The sequence below is a fragment of the Taudactylus pleione genome, unplaced genomic scaffold (genome assembly GCF_031769625.1).
Source record: "Taudactylus pleione unplaced genomic scaffold, aTauple2 ptg001956l, whole genome shotgun sequence".
NCBI lineage: Eukaryota > Metazoa > Chordata > Amphibia > Anura > Myobatrachidae > Taudactylus > Taudactylus pleione.
The window spans coordinates 5,873,155-5,888,212 of NW_028286352.1; positions in this window are offsets into that span (position 1 = coordinate 5,873,155).

The window sequence follows — 15,058 nt, forward strand, 5'->3', positions numbered from 1 at the left end:
CCGGCATCAAGAAGTGCCACTAACTGACATTTTACTGATACAGCTGACTTTTTGGATCCTCAGCAGATTTTGTTGCATACTGTAGCTGGTCTTATATTGATAATAGATTCAAAGAAAGTCACAATACATTCAAAGTATTTTTTAATTATTGAAAGTCATTAATACATTTTATATGTTTAATTTCTAACTATTGTTCTTTATGATAGCTGAGTTTTAGCCGTAATAGTGTCCTTTGATGATACTTGTTTTAAAGCCATTACACATACAGTAATTAAGCAATACATAATATTGTAATCCTATCCGAATATGATACCTCACTGTCCTTGTCTCCAACATACCCCCACTCACTCAGCAGCACGGATCCTGTCTGTTCGCCTTCCCAAGGTACTGGGTCACTGACTGCTATTGTCATGCTCCAATGGATTGAATTTATTGTTATTTCCCTGTACGATGCTATGGACACTTTATGACACATTATACTGTAAATAAAAGATAATAATAATAATAATAATGCCCATATCTCTGGAAAATTAGTGTTGGTGCTATTGTCCCAGTGATTTCTCCATCAGCGGCCATAAGGTAAGCATCAGTGGTGACTCCAGGGTTGGGGCTGCAGCGCAGTCCAAAATTCAAATAGGGGAACCACACCAACAGCCCTACCCTTGGACCCATCACTGGTAAGCATATTAAATTAGTACAGGGTACGCAGTGTTGGCCCCCTTGTGTCAGGGGCCCATGTGCACCACACACTCTGCACACAATATGCCAGTGTCCTGCACCTTCCTTGGCATAAGTACATCTATTTATTATACAGGTAATTACATGGTCTTTCAGGAAAAATGGCTGGGTCTTCAATCCAAAGGCTTTTACCTTAGAAAGAAAAAAAATGAGGCTGATCTAGAGCCGTCTATAGATGATGCAGGAGTGCAAAAATCAACATTTTGCTTTTTGGATGACGAAAAGACTAAGATGTATAAAGATAAAGGGGAATAAATGGTACATTGGCAGAGAAATTCCCAGGTGTGCTGGATGGGATGTAGTTGGCATCTCGGGGCGTGGGATGCCGATGGTCGAAATACCGGCGCCGAAATCCAAACTGTGTTGGGATCCTGGCATCAGAACCCCAAACATCGACATCCCGAAGGTAAGTATCAGGGGTAATAGGAGGATTAGGCTTGGGCACCGGGCAGAGGTGGTTAGGGTTAGGCACTAAGACGGGAAGTTAGGGTTAGGTTCTTAGCAGGGAGGGTTAGGCACCGATGAGGGGGAAGTTTGGATTAGGCACTAAGGAGGGAGGTTAGGGTTAGGCACAAGGAAGGGAGGGTTAGAGTTAGGCACCAATGAGAGGGAGGTTTGGATTATTGACTTAGCAGGGAGGGTTAGGTAGCGATGAGGGGGAGGTTTGGATTAGGCACTAAGGGGGGAGGTTATGGTTAGGCAACAGGGAGGGAGGGTTTGGGGTAGGGGTAAGGGTTAGTCTTAAATTACTTAACTAAAAGTGTCAGGATTATGACTGTTGGGATGCCGCTGTCGGTATTCTGACCAGCGACATCCCGACGACACGGGGATCCCATACTCAACCCGTGCTGGATGACAGATAACCTTTGTCTCTCCACAAAAGGACATGATCTTTCCACCACCTCAAAGGTGTTGGAAATCAGGTCTTGTACTATACTGTGTTTTTAATGGTATCGTCCAGTTGCACGTCTGCAGAAAGACTAGGTAGGTGCACTTTGACCAATATAATATCAATGTAATACAAACATTCAAAAACACAATAACAGTCCTGGGGGGTATATTTACGAAAGTGCGGGTTTTTAGAAGTGGAGATGTTGCCCATAGCAACCAGATTCTAGCTATTATCTTCTAGAAGGTGCTAGATAAATGTTAATTACAATCTGATTGGTTGCAAAGGCCAACATTTCCACTTCTAAAAACCTGCATTTTATTACATATACCCCTGATGGGTCTTTGGTTTCATGGTTAAACAAAGGCTACACTGAGCAGTGTTTTATGGTAGAAGTGAAAAATGTTTAAACAAATAAAGGGAGTTGGCTCTAAAGTGTGTCATCATACACAAAGCATCAATACACCATACGGCGCAAGACGCCACTCGAAGTGTACTAGAGACGCTGGGCTGTGACTTTACAAATGTCGCACATCAGACTGATCAGTGCATTCTAGCCAAGTAGATTTGTTGCTTTAATTTTAAACAAGAAAGACACTCGGCATGGCCGAGTCGCCCAGGACCTGGTGTGCCGAGAGGGGCTGTTTTTGGCACGACTGATGTCAGAGTGTCGAATATACGTCTGTATGTTGTACGACCATTCCACTCTATTTTTCAATGCTCAAATGTAGGCACAAATTGATAGTTCCAAGGACCAGGAAGTGTGCACCATGAGTTGCTCTAGGCAGACAAGTAGGAACACACGTACATACAGTATAAAGAAGCAGTGTCAGTTTGATCTTTTGCAGTTTAAGTGATCCTTAGTATTGATCCTCCTTTTACCACTATAATTTCCTGTTAATTAGACACTTCAGGCAAAATAATGCATATCAGCGTAACAAATGCCTTCTGTTTATATCCATGGCATCAGATACAGTAGCAGAGGACTGCAGTTTAACATATGAAAAGGACTGGTGAAACTGCACATTAGTAGCAGTAGTCCCATTGTAGTGTCATTAAGTGGCTCTACTTTCATGAATTACTGTGGTTAGATGAACAAGTTAAGCAAGTTAAAGCAAAATCCTCTTTTGTTTCTTGAGCTGTTGATTTTCTAGTTGCTGTCTTGTTTTAAGCCAGGTGATCGCAAATCCTGTCCTCAGGAATCCCCAGCTGGTCATGTTCTGATGATTTATGGAAAACAGGTGGGATTACTGACCAGTGCAAACTAGAATAACTGACCAGTGCACAAAACAGGACCTGTCAGTGGTGCTCAATGACTAGCATTGGGAACTTCTGTGATGGAGAGCTAGCAGCACTGGAACTGTCTGGTTTTGCATTATAACATTCAATTAATCTATGATAAATTATACCCCTTTTACACCGGAGCTAAAACCCAGGTTATTGCAGGGTTAACCCGGGCAGCTCCTTGGTGTAAAAGGGGAGAGAGTTGGATCGCTGGGTCGAGTGACCCAGCAATCCAACCCAGGTAAATAGCAGGGTTTAACACGGGCTTAGCCCGTGAAACCCTGCTGTGTGTACGGCGCACTCTGGGTCACGATGACCTGGAGTGCGCCGCTAGCCGGCCGATTGGTCCGGCTTCAGTGGCGCTTGGAGATGACGTCATCTCCAAGCGTCCACTTTCACTCCACAAAAGCCGGGTCTATGCAGACTCTACTGCAGTGTGAGCGGCGCTGACTCGGGAATATCCAGAGTCGGCGCCGGCTAAATTCCTGGTCTGATCCTGATAGGAACCCTGTTCCAACTCCGGGTCAGACCCGGAATTTTGGTGGAAAAGGGGTATTACAGTTTCTTTCACAGTATATTGGCAGTTTTTGTTTCTGATTCTGAGTTGCATGCTTCTGCAACCGTATTAGTGCCTGTTGCTGTAGGCTTGAGTGTGACTTTATGCTCCTGCTAATATGAGCCACTCCTCTGATGTACAGCCATTCGTCTGAATGTGAAAAGAATAAGGGCCTGATTCAGAGTTGGGAATAGAGTGAGATCTCTCTCTCTCAACTGATCATCTTGGTGAAACCATACTGCACTGCAGGTGGGGCAGATTTAAAATGTGCCGAGAGAATTAGATTTAGGAGGGAGGTGTCCAAACTGACATCTAAATTGTAGAGTAATAATAAAGTTGTGCAGTATTTGTGGGCTACATGTAAAAGCAGCCAGTATTTACCTACATGCAAAAAAAAAATAAAAATATGTATTTACACCCCTTGCATTGCAATATGGTTTGTCTGGGTACACAGTTAAGTGCTATCTCTCTCTTTATTCCCAACTCTGAATCAGGCCCTAAGAGCACATACACAGGACGATATTGACATGATTTGGCCAAATTAGAATGACAAATCGGGCGTATCGTGCAGTGTGTGCCCGATTTGCGCGCTCCCGTGATCGCATGCGATATGGTGTGAATGGCCGTGCTGCACGGTCAATCACACCATATCGCATATTAATGAAGGACGGAGCAGTGATCATTCCATCTTCCATTAAATCTTTTAAGTGTGTACCTGCAATAATGCGATGTCCAGGGTGAAGGCAAATCGCCCTGAACATCGGCACGATTGCTGGTCGTTTAGGTGTGTACCCACCCTAAGATGCCCGCTTTGAGCATCTTTAGACGATAAAATTGTGCTTGTTACGCCACCTTCGACACTTGCAACAGCTCCCTGCAAATTGCAAATCTCCGCCAGAGTATGGCCTCCAACGTGAGTGATGAAGAGGTCTATTTACTAAGCCTTGGATGGAGGTAAGGTACCAACCAACCAGCTCCTAACTGTCATTTTTCAAGCACAGCCTGTGACATGGTAGTTAGGAGCTGATTGGCTGGTACTGTATCTCCATCCAAGGCTTAGTAAATAGGCCCCTAAGTGCCTGAGTTGGCAACCAGTTCAGTGACACTTCCATGACACTCATAACACTGTACATCTCCATGCCTGCATAATCATTTCCCAGTCATTGCTCGGGAATGCCCAGTATATCTCCAATATATTTCATACACCGCGCATCTCAATCAGTTCTGCGACTCTGTGCGTACACACATAGTGTAACGCATGCGCCGAATGAATTTTTAGGGATTTTTGCACATGTGCAGTAGCAAAAATAATCGCATAATTCCGTGAATATTAGCAAAGTGTGGGACGTTAAAACAGATGCCATTGATGGAGAGGGCAAATGGCTTGTATACAGATTATCACATACATCCTTTGTCTCCATCATCCCCATATGATACAACTTTTCAAACCTTTTCTGAAAATGAATTGCCTAATATAATATTATTTTTGAGACCTTGGGGTAAATGTACTAAAATGAGAGTTTTTAAAAGTGGAGATGTTGCCCATAGCAATCATATTCTAGCTATTTTCTTCTAGATGGTGTTAGTTAAATGTTAAGTAGAATCTGATTGGTTGCTATGGGCAACATCTCCATTTCTGAAAACTCTCACCTTTTTAAAATTACCCCCTTGTCTCCACAATCTGATAAACAATGATTTCTCTGTGTTTTACACAATTGAGAAATGTTCACTACAGATTATATTTTTGAACATTCAAAGTTTGATGAGGATGCAACAGTGGTTCTTTCTTAATTTATTTAATACCCCATATAGAAGGTTGTTTCTATCTTTGTACTATTATCTTAGATGTAGGGTTGTCTGATTCAGTGAAGATGCCCATCTCCATGCACTTGTTCAATTATATAATCAATGGGGAATGGGTACGATATGCCCATAGGCAAATGCAGGGGGGTTTCCATCTGCCTGGAAACCCCCCTCCCCAGCACACACCATGACCATGCATGTTCTTCTCAGTATCACAAATTAAATTATTAGCACCACTTGTGGATCTTTTAAAATGTGTCAGCTAGTAATAAATATACCTGTGCACCAACTAGGACATGTAGAAAACATGCACTGTTAGGGGTGCACTGCTATAGACCATCAATAGGGTTAATTATTAATACTGTATAATAATACACTATCCAGTACATAAGGAGACCAATATCTACATATATATGTCCAGGGCAGTACCAGGTTCTTCTGCCGCTCCCCAGACTCCCGGACTTGCTCCAATGCAATGATGGCCACATCTGAAGAAAACCATTCAGCTCAGGCAGGATGGCCCTACTGCCGCATCTAATGGCTTACTGTGATCGGTGGTCCTGTATATGCTGGAATTATGACACACAATACACTTTGTATGATGCATATTAAAGCTGGTTAAGTACTAAGTCTACCCACTTCATGGACTTGTCACACTCGCTCTAAAATCAAGCATTTGGAAACCCCCCTCTAGAAATCCTGCATTTGCCACTGATGCCGGCGGATGTATTGCCGGGTATTCAAATCCCGACGCTGGAATCCTGATGGTGAAGTATGCTGACAGGGGCAGGTAAATACCCTAACCCTCCCCTCTCCCCCCCTAACCCTTCCTTGGTGGTGCCTATCCTTAACCTTCCCTGGTGGTGCCTAATCCTAACCCCCCCTTCCCGCACCCTAAACCTAACCCTCCCCGGGGGGTGCCTATCCTCCTCCCGGTGGTGCCTAACCCTAACTCACCCTCACCACAGCCTAACCCTACCCCTTCCCGGGGGATGCCTAACCCTAACCCTCCCAGGAATGTTCCTAAACCTAACCTATCCCCGGGCTAAGTGTAATACCCGCAAACTTACGTTCGGGATGCCGGCAGTCAGGATGTCAGACGTCGGTATCCTGATGTATTCGGGATGGCGGCATCAGCATTATTCCGGGTGTCGGGAATCCGGTGTCGGGATATCGACTTCCAGTATCCCGTCTGCTGGTATCTTGAATGCCTCTCAAAAAATGGAAATAAGAGGAGGATCAGATGAAGATTGGATTGGTTCCTTTGTGCAAATTACTGATTTGTCTATAATATGCTACTTGAGATGTTAATATATTGCTTGAGTATTACTACACTTAAATAGCAAATACCATAAGCGACAAGTGCAGGTGCAATACAATATGTTTATTGTGATTTATTTATTTTTTCAAATGTCCATCTGTTAAAATAGAAAAAAATATATATTGCCTTGGTAGTTGAAAACAATCTATGGGATAAAATAGCTTAAAAAAGACATGTATATTTAAAAACCTTTGAAGTGCACCTTTATGGTAGCTGCCTATTATGGCAAAATGAAATTGAGAATCGAAATGGAAATATGATGTTTCCGTTGTTCTCTGTATGACGCTCCCCATACTAGTGTATAGGGACGCAATTCTAACACTAAACAAGGGAACCGCTGGGCAATCTTAAACTTCTCCACGGTGTACCCCTTCCTGAATACCAGGGTGAAAAGCCCAGTTTTCTGCAGTGCTTTATGAAACAGGGCTTTTTGTTAGGGATGCGCGCCAATCCCCGTGTTTGGGTTTTGGTATTGGATCTGGATTTTTTAAAATAAAAAATAGATAAAAAGTTTTAAAAACAGCTAAAATCATGTAATTGATGCAATTTAAAATCCGAATTCCGAACTGCAAAAAAGATCAGAACTGCGACCCGGATTTACCTGGATCTGCTCAGGAGATTAGAAACGCGATTCGGAGTTATACGGATTCACAAAATTCGGGTGGATTTGGATTTCTGGAGAACCGAACCGCACATCTCTACTTTTTACTACTGCAGGAATAGACCCCATACAGGGGCGTAACTAGATAATTGAAGGCCCCATAGCAAAAGTTTGTAAGGACCCCCTTGTACAGATGTGTCCTGCTACATATTTGCCGATCGAACTACAAACGTGTGCACACATCGCGCCACACGATTACCCATAGCAGCATATGCTATGCTTTGGCACGCACTGTGATCGCACATGTATCCCTATGTGCCTAACAGTCCAGGTTTTAAGGATATCCTTGGTTGAGCACAGATAACTAAATCAAAAGACTGAGATACTGTTTAAGTCACCAGTGCCCAGCATGGTTATCCTTAAAACTTGGACCGTTAGGGTGCCTTGATGACCGAGTTTGGGAACCTAGTGCCTGCTTCAGACCCGCTCGCAAGCGGGTCGATGGCCGGGCAGTGTGCACGCGCGAGCCCCGGTGCGGGAGACAAATCACTAGCTCCGGAGCTCACAGCAAAATGGGGCGGCTGTCGATGTGTATCGACAGCTCGCCCCATTTTGTTGGCGGGGAGGGGGTGGTGACTGGCCAAACGGAGGCATTCCCGAGGAACGCCTGCCATTTGAGGGCGGCCTTACTGACATCACCAGTGATGTCAGTAGTGAGCTTCCGGCTCTATTGCGGCAGACGAGACCCTACCATAAGGGTCTCGTCGCAAGCCCAATGGTCGCGATGGTCATGACCATCGCGACCATCACCTGGCCACTCACAAAAGCTGAGGGTGGTCACCCACAGCTTAGCGAGCGGCCAGAAGGCCAGACCTAAAAAAAAAAAAAAAACGCTCTTCAAACCTGCGTGCTGCCTCCGAATCAGGGCCCTAGTGCTCAGTGTGGTTGCTAATTACTCAATTCACTGTTTTTATTTTTAAGTCCCTCCACCTAAGCTTTGATAATATGGGCTAGCTTAAGACACACAAATGAACTGCTATAGTCAGTTATTAGCTTAGCTACTGTGACAGTAATGTTTGTTGCATATCATGGATCAATAATGTTGATTCAAATCAATATACATTGAATACAAACCAACCACCTGTTACTTCTCTCCACAGACTTCCATCGATGATGCTCTTCTCATTCCCTAAGGTAAATACTACACCCAATTGCCTGTAGGTTAACACTTTGTATTCAAATATGTTATAAATACAGATGAAGCATATTGGGATAAAGGGTCTGATTCAGAGCTGGACGCTATTTGCGTTCGCTCGTCCAGAAAAAGGGGCTGGCTATTCAAATTGACCGTTCGCTCTTTGCGGTCTATTGACGCCTCTAGGTCTGAATGAGCAAACAAAACATGTGGACGTTTTTTTTTTTAAAAACGCACCCTGGCCGCTCGCATCATATGTCATCTCCGCTATTTATTAGATTAATCGAGTACATCGAAAGGCGAATGAACTGCTCGCTATTCTTGTGGTTGCATTTTCCTACCACAATCATGCGAGCAGTTCTGGCTAAAAGACAACCAAGTGACGTGGTCGATGACGCTGCTTTGTTAATTATGCACACCCATAAAACGCCCGTTTTGACCATTTGGCACCCCTGCGTTCGGATCTCCACTCCCCGTTTTCAAGCACCTTCCCCTGTTACCACCCACAAACGCCTCACTCTGTCACTCAAATTAGCAGGCATTCGCTATATTGCGAGCACACGATTTCTGACCGCACTGACTGGTTCGCGCATGCGTACTTAAACCCATACGCATGTGCAGATGTGCGAACATCACTCGGAACGAACGAGCGGCCGCTTACGAGCGGCTCTGAATCAGGCCCAAAGTTCAATACATATATAACACTCAGTTACTTCCATATGCAAATGGAATAATAATTAGTGTAACAATCACAGGATAGTATCTTATCGCTAATAATTATGCACAGTGCTTTGGTTTCTGCACAAAAGTCTGTTAATGTAGCAGATAAGGGTCCTTAAAATGTCCACAACATCTCGGCAATAATTCTAGTGTCACTTAGAGGCGCAAAAGACAGTACAAATCCCCTCAAATTTCAATACTGACTTTCTTAGTAGTGCTGATGTAAATTACATTCAAATACACTGACAAAAGTTATAATCCTTACATATTAAATCTTAAGAGGTAAAGCCAGTGCTATATTATACAGCTTATGGATGCTGCTTTCCTTTGTGTTGTAAGTAGGATATCAAATCCAATATCACTAGTCTATGTTATCCAAAAGGTAAGAGGCTCAATTTCTGTTGATATTTGTATCCTTTCTTCTAATACACAGCTTTAGCTATATTCCATAGAAAGGAAATAAATATTTCACTGAGTGCTTTTAATACTCCAGGGCAGTGGTTCCCAAACTGTGAGCCGCGACACTCTGGGGTGCCTCAGGTTGGTGGTCCAGCACCAAATCAAATTCTTTATGGTCAGTGTAATGTAAATATCTGCACGAACAGAAGCACAAACCTGTCCACCACTATATAACCAAACCTAAGGATGACAGATAAGCACAATTTACTTCACTATATTTGCTTCTGAATTTCTCAATAACAAACTTTTCTTTCATAGGGGTGTCGAGAAAACACTGCTGATACTAAAGGGCGCCGTGATTCAAGGAAGTTTGGGAACCAATGCTCCTGGGGGTAAATTTACTAAGAATCGAGTTTGGGAGAGTTAGCATTCTCTGGAGAGTTTGGGCATTTTTTTACACTCGTAAATTTACTAATGTTAAACTCGGGAGAGAGATCTCCTTTGCTACGAGAAAATACTGGAGAGTAAGCAAACTCTCTTCAATTCACCATCGGTTAAATTCAAGGAACTTTTCACTAGTGAAGATAGGATTCGGGAATTTACCCAGCAGAGAGTTTCTAAACTTTCATCAGATGGGACAACTCTCCTGTAAAAATTTGGGAAATAAATACACCTGTCTGTGATATGAGAGTTTGGCAGAAACATAAACAGATCGCTGTGATCCATGTATGTTTCTGCCTGTAAATAGAAAAAAAAAGGGTTGATTTTTATAGAAAATGCAGTGACTAACCTATTGGTGAGTATCTCTTTCTCAGTGACTGGTAACTGAGATTGTGCTTCATTTTTGGAAAGTAAATGTGTTTGTTTGTTTTATTACTACTTATGTGCACCCAGGTCAAATTTCCTATCAGGAGGTGAAGCCTCTCTGGCAAAGCCCAATGGTTGGCCCAAGGTCACAAACAGTATCCATCTATCTGTGTTTACTTGTGGGTATTGCAGAGAATGATTCTTTATTTACTTTGTTGCACTTTTTTATATTTGCATTTAAAGACAAAGCTTCATTCAAATTTGACTTTTTGTAATCACACTTGGGTTTGTTAAATGTGGTGCATTTTTACAGTATTTAGAGTTTGCACATTTGTGTTTACATTGTCAAACTAATTAGCAACTTAAGCCTATGTGTGCAGCATTTGTCTACCCATTTTTCAAGTATTCTTTACATTTTTTGTCTAGTTCAGTTTTCATACTATTATTTTGATATCTTTTCACTTAATATGTAACCGTTTATTGATCCACAAGTTTTTGCATGTGTGTTTTATATTTTACTGGTTTTTGTTTTTACATTTAGGTAGACACTTTTTCTTCCTTATCAAGAATTGTTCATTATGTTATTTGAAAGTTTTAATTCTCATACATTTATTTTGCTTTTTGAAATTTTTATTAGTTCTGCCACTGCCTGGACATTACCCATTCATACTTCACTACAGTTTCTAGTCATCACTTCCCTATCTATATTCTAGACTTTATATTACCTGTGTACATGTCTTCAAGTTCGCCCATTAAAAAAAACACTTTTCAGTTTAAATCTGTTCAGGTGTCTGCCCCTGTTACCACTCCGGGTCCCCAACAAACCCAGATCCTAACACCTGGTTCTAAAAATATGGTGGGAAAAACCTGTAGGGTTCCCCTGTATTTTAGGAACCAGAACTGGGCTCCCAGAACAGTCCTGATTTTAAAAAATGGTGAGGGGTTCTCCCTATTTTTAAAACACTGGCACTGAACTCAAATCTTGCCAGGGTATAATACCACAGCCAGGTGACCCTTTCACCTGGTCTCCCCGGCCAAAGCATGAACACCCCCAAGCTAGTTAGCACAAGCCGGGGATCTCAGGGGAGGTGAGGACCCTCCCAATAAAGGGGTCCCTCCTTTTCTGAGCACCCTAGGCTTACGCTGAAGCCCGGGGCTCTTCCCTGCACCCCTGGCCGGTGGGTGCAGGAGTAATAGTGTGAAATATAGATTGGTACTATTGTTTTTTACAGTGGAACTACAGGTGCCAACGTGCCTGCCCCTTTAGCACTTGTGGAACTACAAGTGCCAGCAGGCGGTCGGCACCCATACCCCCACTGTAAAATAAAAAGTAAAATAAAGACAGTACACACACACTGGAAATGTTTTAAACTTTATTACATACCTAACACACTCACACATACTTACCTGCTGCCAGTTGTTCAGTCCTCTTCTCCAATTAGAATTCCCTCATTTTACCTGTGAATAAGAAATCCAATACTCACCTACCTCCTCTGTCCCCTTCTCCAGTAGTCTTCACGGGTCTTGTAATAAAAACAAAATGCCATCGGACATGTAGAGATGCATGTGTTCACATATGCAGCTTTATCTCGGTCAATGACAGATACCGCTTGGTTTCTGTCATTAGCCGGGCCCACCAGCCAATCAGAGGCCACTCTACAGTTAGCGGCCGCTGCTTGGCTGTGACCCTCGTTGCTGTTGATTGTGTATCTTATACAGTGTGAAGAGATTCATAGGTTTTATAAATCTGCCTAGTAACTGATAAAGTATAAGAAAGAGTGTATAAACACTATTGGGGGTCGCTTCTTCATTTTAGAGCTGTCCTCATACCCAATGAACCTAGGCCCTGATTCAGAGCCGGACGCTCTGACCAGAGCGCTCGCTCTGAATCAGGGCCCACCTCCATTAATATGGAGCGTCCTCCTGGATGCTCGTATAGCTGTGGGTCTCCACCCACAGCATATACGAGCGTGCAGGATGATGGTCGCGATGGTCTTGACCATCACGACCATCGAAACTGCGAGCAAAAGCCTGCGGTTGGGTTTTTCAACCGCAAGGCCTGGAGTGATTTTGGCTCTATCAGATCCAAAATCACTCCCACTGACATCACTAGTGATGTCAGTGGGGCTGGCTTCTGACGGTAGGAATTCCTTTGGGAACGCCTACATCTGGCAGGCACGCCCCCAGCACGCCCACCAAAGGGGGCGTGCTGACAATCAACATCGACAGCACGCCCCCTTTGATGAGACACTCCGAGCGAAGGAAAGTCCTTCGCTCGTTGGGTCTTGCGCATGCGCACGACGGAGCTCCCTCCGTCGTGCGCATGCGCAGTGGGGACCATCAACCCACTTGTGAGCGGACAGCCGCTCGCGAGTGGGTCTGAATGAGGGCACTGATTATAATTGGATTAATTGAGATTTCTGTATCACACCTCTCCTAGGTGTTACCACTAACCTCCAGCACTGATGACACATGCAGGGAATTACCTATCCACCAACCACTATAAAAGCCGCCTCAGTGTATAAGTATCAGTTGTGTTTTCATAGATGCTCCTGCTTCAGAACTATACTTTCCAGTAATGTTTGAGCTCCGGTTTTCGGTCTCCACGACTGCAGCACATCCATACCTGCATGTCCATCACTGGTGTTTCCAGGCAGAGTCCTCATATCACTAAGTACTCTGTTGCCTTCATGATGGGAACCAACTACACTGGGCCATGACCTGGGTCCTCACTGAGTAAAGTCCATATCCTATTGCAGGGAATCCTGGTGAAGTCCGGTGGGGATCTTAGACTCTGCACCTGGGTATTTGGTTGTGCCAATTTCATCTGTTTTGCATTTATGATCTATGTGCATGTGTGTACACTGATACACTTACTGTCTGGTTTTGTGCTCGAGGGCTATTGCATCTACTCTAAGTATCTCATTGCATGCTACACCCTGTTCCCATAGTGCCAACACATCCAGGCCTTTCATTGCACTTTTTACGCGCTGTTCCCAAAGTGCCAACACATCCATACCTCTCATTGCATGTTACGCACTGTGCCCACATCTGGGCCTTTCATTGCACATAATGCACTGTGCCCACAGTGCCAACACATCCAGCCTCTCATTGCAAGCTATGCACTGTTCCTACAGTGCCAACACCTTCGTGTACCTTATTGCCACTACGCAATGTACAAACAGTGCCAACGAACACGTGTTCTGTATTGCATACTACCAAGCTACCAGCTCTTGGAGGATCCCAGCTATACCCCTTTCGGAGTGTTACCCCCTATAGAAGCAAAATCCCAAGGCTTCACTGAATACTCAGACCTAACTAAATATTTTTTCCCTTTATTAGTAGGGATCACATTTGCCTTTAGTAACAAGCATACACTTGTATAAATCATTTGTAAATAAAAGTAATTTTGTACCCACTGCTGCCTTCGCAAATCCACCCAACATCATGCACCAGCGTAAACATCGGTAACATTGACGCAGATCGGGCAGCCATGCATCATATGCGACGAGTCTGATCTGTCTCACTGCAGCTCTCCTGACACACAGAGAGCTCTCATGTGCGAAGGAGATAGCAGCGGCTAATTTATCCACGCCCATAAAATGGCGTCACTTTCCAATTGAATCCTCTGTGTGAGCAAAGTCTCAAAACAATCCCTGCACATGCACAATGGCAAACTATTGCTCGATTTGTGTAAATAGCGATATTACGTACATCTCTGAATCAAGCCCACTATACGATGTATCATATGTTATATCATTCCAACGAGGATAGGAACAATATATCATACACATTGTATAGTGGGCCTGATTCAGACCTGGTCGCTAGATGCGGATGCTCGCTCCCAGCATATGCAAATTCAGCTAAGTGACGTCAAGGCAGGCGATCGCACGGCAAGGCATAAGCACGCCCACTATGTCTTGGCATGCGATCACTTTGTGTATGCAGGCGCCCACCAGCCTGTCTTTAGCCGCCCACTAGCGCACGCCATCTCCAGGAAGTGTATGCAACCACCGGTACATCGGGTTCCATCGGAAGTGACTGCAGCGCTTGCGGTTGACTGTACCCTACCACAAGCACTGCGATCACTTCTGTGTGAAATATAACCAGGTGACGTGTACTATGACGCTGCCTGTTAATTATGCACGCCTCTGAAACGGCGTTAAGATGCTCAGGCATGCCTGCCTTTGCACCTCCACGTCTCCGTTTCCAGTGGCCTACCCATGTTACCACCCACAAACAGCTACTCCTGTCACTCATTCAGCTGGGCTCTCTCTGCTGGGCGAGCGATTGCTCTGACTAGTTCGCACACGCGCACTGCAATGCATACGCATGCGCACTTTACAAAACATTGCTCGCTATGAGCGGGTCTGAATCAAGCCCAGTGTGTATGGCCGGTCCGTCATTCACGACGGTCGTCCATCGCATCGTCGTATCTGCTGTTCTGCACAGCAGATGGGATGAAGCAATGAACGACACAGTGCTGACAAATCACTGTCGTACACTGGATCAAGCAGTGTGTAAGATCTATCGTCACATTGCATTGCACCATCGCTGGGTCACACATCGTACAGTACAGAGTGAACCCAGCTAATCTCAAACCATGGTTGCCGACTTTCTGGCTGCCCCTTCCGGGAGGGAGCAGCCAGATCGGCAGGGCAGGGGGGGCATGGTCAGGCACAAGGGGGCGTGGCCAGATAGATGATGGTCATTTGTGGGCGGAGCGTGGGTTAGGCCACGTGATC